We start from the raw sequence: 10,890 nt of genomic DNA, 5'->3' as shown, positions 1-10,890 counted from the left end.
GGCATTGTTTATCTCTCGCATTGTCTCACCCCTCCACCATAGTTTTCCCACCTAAGATGCCTCCATTTCCCCCCTTTCTCCCTTAATAATACCCTTCTCCTATGGTCCTACCTCTCTTGAGCTCCTTCTTTCCCCTTATCCCCTAGGTTCCTTGTATACCCTTACCTCCCCCCTCCCTTAAACTAACCCAATTTTTGTCCATATCTCCCTTATTAAGGCCTGTTTCTTACTGTTCTCTTTCAGGTTCTTTCTTTTCCTTTACCTCCCTGTTTCCTTTCCATTATCCTGGTTCCTGCAGTTATGTCTGGATACATACTCACTTATCAGGGTTTGGTTCTAGGATTCACATATGAGGGAGAACATATGTCGATTTTTTTTCTGAGTCTGTGTTACTTCACTTAGTATAATAGTTTCTAGTTCCACCCATTTACCTGCATTACTGTCATCCTTGTTGAATTCTGGACCCAAATGTTCATGAACACGACGCACACACCAGAACACACATAGGTAGTGGTATGCACATGCAGCTGCACCCATATGTGCCCACAGATGAGCACATACATACATACCACATGTCTACAATAAAAATTATAATATGCACTAATGAAAAAGTTTTGAGTCAACTAAGACTAACAGAGGCTTAAATCCATTCTTTAGTTTCTCATAAACTATAAGGACTAGGCAGTAGTGTTTACCATGATTATATTAAACTTAGAAAGAACATCAGTATCACCACTATCCAAAACACTATGCTGAATGTTCATAGATTAAAATAGAACTGACTGACTAATTTTGCTCTTCTTGCAATTGAATTCTTACCCATCCGTATGAGACTGTTATACATCTGGTCCCTACTCAACTTCTCTGTTTTTATTATTTATTTATTTATTTATTTATTTATTTATTTATTTTTCTGAACCTCTACCACTTTGTGATGCTCTTAGAGGAAGAGAAATTGAAACAACAGGGATTTGCCTATTTCTGATGTCCTTGTGAACATTTCTTAGTTCATAGTGACTCTAGATATCCTCTCAAAAATAAATGACCAATTTAACACTATTTGCTATAATGTTGCAAAATGTTGACATTACTATATACCCATTATGTTGCTTCTCCCATTCCTCACTTCCGTTGGCTTCTGCTACTCCATTTTATGTTTGTATGTATTTTCTTTTCCTGAATATTCAAGAAAATGAAAAATGATTCAGAGTCAAGGTGACCTTACTGTCCTGGATTTCAACTGATACAATTCTCTCAAAGCATGGCTGATTTGGGACAGTTATATAGATCTATAACCTACCTCAGAAGTAGTTTTTGAGTTGACATTATTTGAAATTTACTAAAAGCTAACAGCGGAATTGAACTTCCTAGTGTAGCAGGGGAGGGGGGTCATGAGATGCACGCAGGGGACCAAGTACGCTGCTCAGAAGGCTTAAGGTCCAGTGGCTGAATGGCTAGCAGCACTTGTTCCCCCACAGCACTTCACCAAACTTCAAGCAGTGTTGACCCACTTTTCAGTGCTTCTAAAGTCCATTGGCTGCAGGCCAGGAAGGAAACCCATCAGTCAGGTGGTGCTGGGTTGGATGGGGAGGAATTGTTTATTCCACAGTGCTCCCTCTTTGCCACCTTACTTAACACGAAGGATTTTATGGTTTGGCTGCAGGAACAGGCACCTAATTAGATACTTTGATCTTGAAACTACGGCTACTAGCATTAGCACTGGAAGGAATAGGTGCTGAGCTGACCCTCAGGTTGTAGGTTCCCTCAGAAAGTAATGGTTGCTTGCCCTGTCCCCAGTGTAGGTAAGAGAGACCAACATTGTCTGGATATTACAACATGGGTCCACTCACACTGAGTCTTACCAGCAAGTGCCTTGGGGATAGAAAAGGGGTCTTTCTGGTACATAGCAGTAGAAACTGATGCCCTAATTTTCTCAGAAATCATGCTAATCTAGTCTAACATATTTGGGGGCTTCATTTTGTCCTTTATAATAGTTTCATTGTGTTAAACATCAAATCTATACTTTTAATATTTCAGACGCACAGTATAGTGCTCTTAACTTTGCATATTTGTTAGCAGGTTGTGCATTTAGTTCATTTTGTAACTGAGACTTTACATGTATGTATTAGGGAGTTCTGGGGATTTTCCCAATCCCCAGTGATTAGTAGCTAAATTTCCACTCTGAATCTTGAAACTTGACTTGCACTGGCTCTCCCGTGAAGGTGGTACCACGGACAATTCATCTTGTGGCTGGTTTATCTCACTGGATGTTAGCAGGTCCCAAAGCTCAGCTATGTCGCACATGGCAGACAACTTTTAGTTTGAGTAATACTCCATTCAAAATCCCAATATTAACATTCAGTCTTTTTAGGGTAAAACTCAGAAGCCAGGAGAGAGAGAGAGAGAGAGAGAGAGAGAGAGAGAGAGAGAGAGAGAGAGAGAGAGAGAGAAATGCAAGCTGTCTCTGACAATTAATGGACTAAATCCAGGCCTTTCATTAAGCGTTCAGATACTTTAGGGATAATCAACAAATTACTCAGCAACTCCTTATGGAAAGTCTCTAAAGATAAAGAAAAGTATAAATTGTCCCAAGAATGCTATGCTATGGAACAAATGGGAAGAATCAAGAGAGGTTTCATAACAACTATCAAAGACAGGTTCACCAAGATTCTCTGTCCTGTTGCTGTGTCCTTGTCTAATGGAAGTGCCCATTTCTGACTCATTTTTTTTGCGATTTCTACTCCTCAGTGATCCTAGAAAAAGCAACAGAACCTATCTTTATTTTCCTGCATATTTATTTTTGGGTATTTTCTACTAATTACATAAAATAAATGTTCATAAGCAGTCTGGAAAAATTACACTTGGTGATTTTGTTTGGAAACTCTTCAAACATGCCATGTGTAAGTATTGGATTGGATTGTTTCTTTTTAAATGTGGCATTTATTTCTTCTCCTCCTCCTTCTTCTTCTTTTGAGAGTTCTACTGTAAAACCCTTACTCACCTGGAACTGACTATGTAGACCAGGCTAGCCTCAAACTTACAGAAGTTTGCCTACTTCTTCTCCTTAGTGTTGGGATTAAAGACGTGCTCCACCATGACCAATAGCAGCAGTTTTTAAAGCCAAGACTTCTCATAGCCTAGTTCATCATTTTTTCAGATATATCATTGTATAACCAACAACTGACAAAAGTAAGAACGTTGAAGCACTAATTAATAGGCATAAATTTAGGATTATGTTGTTGTTTTAGAGACAGAACGTGTCCCAAATAATTCATTCTTCATTTCAACCTCTTTCAAAGCACTGGGAAATCTAGAGGTTTCAGGATACTTGTTACATTCTCAGTTACTATGGAAATAAGGTTTGAGTGAGTTTCCACCTGATCTCTTTCAGATACTATGGCATGTATTTAACATCAAGAGATTTTAAACTATCCAGTTCTGTGGTAGTAGCAAAATGTTCTTCATTTTATGGTATGAACTAATTTTTTTAATATATTTTGCTATTTTCATACACTATATTTTGATGATATATAGATTCCCTCCCCTATTCACACCTCCACCCACTGTCCCAAAACAATTATATATGTATCTCTCTCTCTCTCTCTCTCTCTCTCTCTCTCTCTCTCTCCCCTTTCTCCTTTTCCCTCCCAGCAGTCATCAATTCCTGGAAGTCCCTAAGGTTGCTTCGGGAGTTCTTACTCACTTCCCCATGACTGTGCTGGGATTTTGTCTGGTTTGAGATTGCATAGCACCTGTTCATGCTGTCACCATTGCTGTGAGTTCTTATGAGTAAAGGACCAGCTGTGGAAAGAGCATTTGATTCTCTCTATTGAACTTCAAAACTGGTGAGAGAAAACAATTTTCTCTCCCTTAACCTTAAGACTGTTGATATGTCTCGTGTGCACCTTCTTTTCTAGCATTTCATGATTACAAGTCAAGGCAGCAGAAATAACAAGAAGAAATGTAAACCATAACTTTTATTTGTTGAAGGTATTTCCCTAATAGTATAATCTCTTATACTTTCTTATTTTGAGAAAGAGCAGGATATAAGGTAGTAACAGCCATATGAACAATATTTTATGGATGCAAATTTATTTCTTTATTTACTTATTTATTTTTGAGGCAATGTCTCCTTATAACCCTAGCTGGCCTGGAAATCACTCCATAAACCAAGCTAGCTAGCCTCTGCCTCCTGAGTGCTGGGATTAAAGGCCTGTATCACCACACTCAACTGTGAAGTGAATTGGTTTATGATCAGTTCTAAGCATAATTTTGTAAAATTTTATGATTATATTTGCACAGATGGGCGTCCTTAACAATTTTCACTGTGAAGTGAAAATTTTGTTTTATTCTATATTACATAGAGGATTCCAAAATGTATCTAAGTATCCATAAATATGTTATATATAGTATATTTTATCTCTACAATAATGAACATCATTGTAAATGTTGTATGCAATAAAAAAATTTAATGTATTACTAAACCACTGTTTTATCTTTTAAATATATTATTCTTTTTTCTAAAGAATATTTTTTAGTCAAAATTGTATAACAACAAAGCCAGTGGTCTCTCTTTTCTGAATTTGCTAAAATTTCCTCTTAATCTCCCTGGATCTGCTTAGCAAAGTGTATCTAATTTCCTACATAAGTTCATATATTTCCATTAAGATGAAAATACACATATACCATGAATAATATTTATATTAATTCGTATGACAATAATATGTTAAATTGTTATGAAATTTCTTATGTAGAATAGATATATTACTATCTTTAGCTAAGTTAGTGTTGCCACTTCAAAGTTAAGATAAAACAATATACATAAATAAATAATCTTAGATAATTATTTCCAAATTCCATGGACCATTGAATGATTTTGTGATCCTTCATCCCTCCCAAGAACAGAGAGAAATATTTGTTTAATATCAGAGTATAGAGTTTTAGATAAGTTATATATCCCAAAGTAACCCTGTGTACAGTAAATCAATGTGTGCTACTGGGTAAATCTATATAATGTGTATCCTGGTTATGTCTTCACAAACAAAATGACAATTTACTAGGTGATCTGCTGTAGATTTTTTTTAACTATCGTATCACTCACATAGTTTTAAATTTGTCAATGCTTTAAGGAGGACTACCTGTAAGTTAAAGGTCATGTAGGACTATTATTTTCTTTTGTAATACAATAATTTTTAAGGCAGGGTTTTTCTTAGCCAAGACTGGCTTTAGATTCATTGTGTAGACAAGGAAGGTTTTGAACTCTTCATCTCCTTTCCTCTAGGTCCTCAGTCATGGCATACACCACCACACTTGACCATTTGACATTGAAATCTATATTATCATATATTAATTGAGGAAAATAATGAACTTAATTTTATCATACTCAACTCCATATTGCCTTTGATGATCCCTCCCCACCACCTGTTATTCCCCTACCCTTTCCCAATTAATGAACATATTTTAATTTATGGAATTTTAAGCAATATAGAAAGTAGTCAATAGAAATTCTAATAAATTATTAATATACTATGCAATTGTAGTTTTATAAAGGCAATGACGAGAACATTTGAACACTATAACAAAAATCCGCAAAACTGATATCAAATTTTAATGTTAAAGCAGGTTTTGTTTTTGTTCTATAAACCTATCTATACATACAGACATGCTACATATTTATTTTTATCTATCAATCATCTTTATATGTATCTAGATACTGTCTAACACATATCTCGTGTATCTATTATATTTATATATCTTACATTCTCAATCTCAGCAGTATTGATATTTAAAGTCAAAATTTTCTTGGGTCTGTATATTGAATATAGCAGTATATACAGTTTCTTAATTGTCCTCTAGAAATAACATGTCAGTGGCACAATGTGCCAAATAAAACATCAATCTGCATCTAAAAATGTTATTGAGTAAAGTTACTTGTTGAGAGAGTGATGTATACAATTATGCATCTCTATGGATTTCATTTTAACAAATGTGCAAGTATTTTCAAATAACAATGAGAAGTTTGATTTCTCCTATTTAAAATGGCATTGAATAATAAATGTTCTGCATATTATAACATTTGAAATCTATTCGCTGTAATGAAGTCTAACAATTATAGGTTTATCTGATACAGGGAAATGAAGAAATACAATCTCACAGTGATGAACGAATTCATCCTGATGGGCATCACTGACCGTCCTGAGCTGCAGGCCCCATTATTTGGGCTGTTCCTTGTCATATACATGACCTCGATGGTGGGCAACTTGGGAATCATCATCCTCACCACTGTGGACCCCAGGCTGCAAACCCCCATGTACTTCTTTCTCAGACATCTGGCTATTACAGATCTTGGTTATGCCACAGCTGTTGGACCAAAAATGCTGGTAAATTTTGTTGTGGATAAAAATACAATCTCTTATACATCTTGTGCTACACAGCTAGCTTTTTTCATGTACTCATTGGGAGTGAACTTTTTATTCTGTCTGCGATGTCCTATGACCGCTATGTGGCCATCTGCAACCCTTTGCTCTACACAGTCATCATGTCACAAGGGTTATGTTGGGCACTAGTGGCAATGCCCTATCTACTGCACATTCGTGTCCCTCCTGGTCACAGTCAGCATTTTCACTTCATCCTTCTGTGGCCACAATGTGATCAATCATTTCTACTGTGACTGCATCCCGTGGATATCACTGCTCTGCTCAAATACACAGAAAACCTCATTTATTGTTATAATCTTTGCAGCTTTTGATATGGTTGTGTCCTACCTGCTCCTCCTCATAGCCATTCTCAGGATGAACTCTGCTGAGGGCAGGCACAAGGCTTTCTCCACCTGTGGGTCCCACCTCACAGTGGTCACAGTCTTCCACAGGACTTTGATATTTATGGACCTGCAGCCCAAGTCAAGCCATTCCACCAACACTGATAAGGTGTCTTCTATCTTTTACACCCTGATTATCCCCATGTTGAATCCCTTGATCTATAGCTTGACAGACAAAGATGCAAAACTTGCCCTACAAAGGTCATGGGTAAATATTTGTAATATGTTTTCTTAAATGTTACACACAATCTGAATCCTACAAATCAGGGAAGAATGTGACTCTGTTAAGAATACACAGAGAAGGGCTGGAGAGATCACTCAGTGGTTAAGAACACCAGTTGTTCTTGCAAAAGATCTGAGTTTGAACCCCAGCACCCACGTGACAGCTAACAACTGTTCCTTAACTCCAGTTCCAGGGGATCCGATGCCCTCTTCTGACTTCTGCAGCATTGCACAGCACAGATGCACTCATATTCATGCAGGCAATGCACTCATACACACAAAATAAAAATAATAAATTTAATATTAAAAAAGATTGAGTCTCACCACAGTCATAAAACAGTCAGCAAGTAAATAAATATCACTCATGCTGATGAGGATGGTGGTGGAGGGATATGGGGAGGTGTTCCCCTCCGTGCTTGTGGGAACTGAATTAGTACAAGCACTCTGAAGTGCAGTGTGCTGATGCATCAAAAAATTAAACCCAGAACTACGAGCTCCATCGGAACCTTTCCTGGATATGTTCCTGAAGAAATCCAAACCATGTTACCAGAAAAATACCTGTACACTCATGTTCACTATTCACCATTTACAACATCCTCCCAAAGGAAACCATCTAGATGCCCATCAATAAGCGACTAGATAAAGAAGATGCTGTGTACATACATAAGGGACTATTATTTAGACATAGATTATGAAATAATTTCATTTGTAGGAAATGGAAGAATTTGGGGAGTAAACAAAATACTCCACAGAAGAATCATATTTTCTTTAACATGAAAAGGGGACTATTTGAGTGAAGAAGGTAGGCCAGCATGAACAGTTGGGACAAGAGACAGTATGGGGAAGTGAATATGATCAAAGTAGATGAATAAATATGGGAAAGGGTAGCACCATTGGAGAAGCATTTATTATTTTATTATGCAGTAAATTAGTGTGCTGCTGCTTTGAACTAACAAATAATCGGGGCATAATCTCCTTGGGGTATAGCCCCTGGGACACTTCACAGTTGAATAAGTGGATATAAACAATTTAAATTAGCAGTATGCACAGTGAATACATACATTCATTCACTGTTTCTTGGGTAAGAGTAAATTTCAGACAATTTTAGGAATGGCTGAAAACTAGAACCTAACATTTTAAGGACACGTGTGTAATTTTGCCTATTAAATACTCAAATACTAGACAGTGTTGCTTTTGCTCAATTCTTATATTCATCAAAATATAATCTGTTGACAGGCCAGCCAAGGAATAAAAAAATAAAACTACTGGAAAAGAAGAAAAAAAATCTAGAAAATGTTGAACTTTGTATAGCAAGGAATGTTTCTTATTAAGGTGTACAATTTCATATTCCTGATGAATGAAGCTAGGGGGAGGAATAACATAGTCTACATATAGAATATAAGAAAACTATTCACATGTTCAAGCATCAGGGATCACATTTTTTTGGTCTTTTTGAGACAGGGTCTCCCTGTAGTCCCAGCTGTCCTGGAACTCACTAGGTAGACCAGACCGCCCTTGAACTCGGAGATCCTCTGCCTCTGCCTCCCGAGTGCTGGTATTAAAGGCATGCGCCACCATGCCCAGCCCATATATTTTAATATAAGGAAGAAAAGAATACTTTAAGATTTATATCCTAACTATAATATCCAGCATTCAGCTTGGATTACTACTTATTTCATTAAATTTCTCCCACTTTAATTACTTAAGATTATCCAAGTACATCAAGCCTTGGGTTCTGCATGGATCCCCTTTGGGCAGGGGATGGGGGAGTTTGTTTGCACAATGAAGCAATCTATAATAAGAGGTGGTGTTTCATAATAAATGTGAAAAGCACATGCTTTCTGACCGAGAGTTTGGACTAATTCATGGCTTTGGCAAATATTAACTATGACATTTGCTGTGAGGTAAGTCATGTAATGTGTATAATAAAATTTGTCCCTGCAGCTGCTGTTCAACAATCTGTGTTATCATTTCTGTTCTCTGACAACTTTTGTATTTAATTATGAAATTTAAGATATTTTAAAATCTGTACTTTCTTTTAAAATTGGATTGCAGAAGTAGATTTATAATAATTTTAGGAGATGAGGAAATATATTGTTTCTATGTAACTCTGAATGTTGTCAGTATGTGGCAATACAGACTTCTCTATACCAGTTTTCTCCTAGGTGAACTGCCTGTTTCACAGAACACTAACTGAAATCCCTAATTTACTTAAGGCATAAATAACTCTATAGTAATAAAGAAAATATTACTCATAACTGGCAGATACACATTTTTAAATATCATAAAATCCATAACAAATCCATATATTCCTTAGAGAAGAATTCAAAGAGAGTCAAGGGGAATTAGATCATTGATTACAGAATGGGATTGATGATTGCATCTACAATGGATATTGAACCTAATTCATTCCATCTATGATTAGCTAAAGATTCAATTTTAACATAGTTTCTCTCTCATTGTATACTACAACCTAAGTAATTAATACTGACATCATATGCTGTAGGCGTGTCAGTTTTACAAAGCCATTCAGTGGTAAATGGAGCAGGAGACACAATGGTTAAAGAAATCTCAGGAGCTCAGACACTGAGGAAATAAATATATCCTTCAAACTAATTGTAAAATGACTGGCACATGAAGACATAGGACACCATCATATCACAATGTTCTAATTCACTGTTTGAAAAAAAATCACATAATATGTATACATCTGTGAGTGTACTCATGTCCCTATGAGTGCGTGTGTGTGTGCACACATGCGCATGTGTGTATGTTTGTGCATAATCACATGTATTGGCTCTTTAAGATGCAAAGTGCTATAGATTGTTTCAGAAAAATTTGAAGTATAATTTCATGATTTTCTTCAACTTCTTCCTCTGAGATTTCAACATGGAGAACATCACAGAAGTCACTGAGTTTGTACTGAAAGGCTTCACAGACAACCCTGACCTGAAGATCTTGTTCTTCTTCCTGTTTCTAGTGATTTATCTTTTCACTCTCCTGGGAAACTTGGGACTGATTGTATTGGTCATTGGGGATTCCAGGCTGCACAACCCCATGTACTATTTTCTTAGTGCTCTGTCTCCAGCAGATGCCTGTTATTCCTCTGTTATCACTCCCCGACGTTAGTAGATTTTGTGACAAAGAAGAAAGTCATTTCATTCCTTGGATGTGCAGCACAGATGTTTCTTGCTGTTACTTTTGGAACCACAGAATGTTTTCTGCTTTCAGCAATGGCTTATGACCGCTATGTAGCCATTCAGAGCCCCCTTCAGTACTCCGTAATCATGTCACCCAGAGTCTGTCTGCCACTCATCATCGCTTCCTATGCAGGTGGAATTCTGCATGCTGTTATTCACACAGTGGCCACTTTCAGCCTGTCCTTTTGTGGATCCAGTGAAATTAAACACATTTTCTGTGATATCCCTGCTCTTCTTCAAATTTCTTGTTCTGATACACATATAAACCAACTTCTGCTCTTTTTCTGTGCTGGGTCTATTGAGCTATTCACTGTCCTCGTTGTCCTGATCTCTTATGGTTTCATTCTGGTTGCTATTATAAGGAAGCGATCTGCTGAAGGGCTGCGAAGAGTCTTCTCTACCTGTGGCTCTCACCTGACTGCAGTGTCCATTTCTCATGGTACTGTTATTTTCATGTATGTGAGACCAAGTTCCAACTATGCTTTGGAGCAGGACATGATAGTGTCCATGTTTTACAGCATAGTGATTCCCATGCTGAATCCTGTCATCTACAGCCTGAGGAACAAAGATGTTAACAGGGCAGTGCAGAAGGTGTTTGGGAAAAGAACAGTTTAAGGCTAAAGGATACTTTTCATCTAAATGTGAAACAGA

The 10,890-nt window shown here is 37.0% G+C and overlaps 2 pseudogenes; both read left to right on the top strand.

Moving 5' to 3' along the window:
• Nucleotides 1-6,134: 6,134 nt before the first annotated feature.
• On the top strand, nucleotides 6,135-7,052 carry LOC103731427 (annotated as a pseudogene).
• Nucleotides 7,053-9,925: 2,873 nt separating this feature from the next.
• Nucleotides 9,926-10,854, top strand: LOC103731446 (annotated as a pseudogene).
• The last annotated feature ends 36 nt before the right edge of the window (nucleotides 10,855-10,890 follow it).

Source organism: Nannospalax galili, unplaced genomic scaffold (assembly GCF_000622305.1).
Source record: "Nannospalax galili isolate Female #2095 unplaced genomic scaffold, S.galili_v1.0 scaffold674, whole genome shotgun sequence".
In the NCBI taxonomy this organism is placed as follows: domain Eukaryota; kingdom Metazoa; phylum Chordata; class Mammalia; order Rodentia; family Spalacidae; genus Nannospalax; species Nannospalax galili.
Note: the sequence above shows the minus strand (reverse complement) of the source record. Positions and strands in the feature narration are given on the sequence as shown.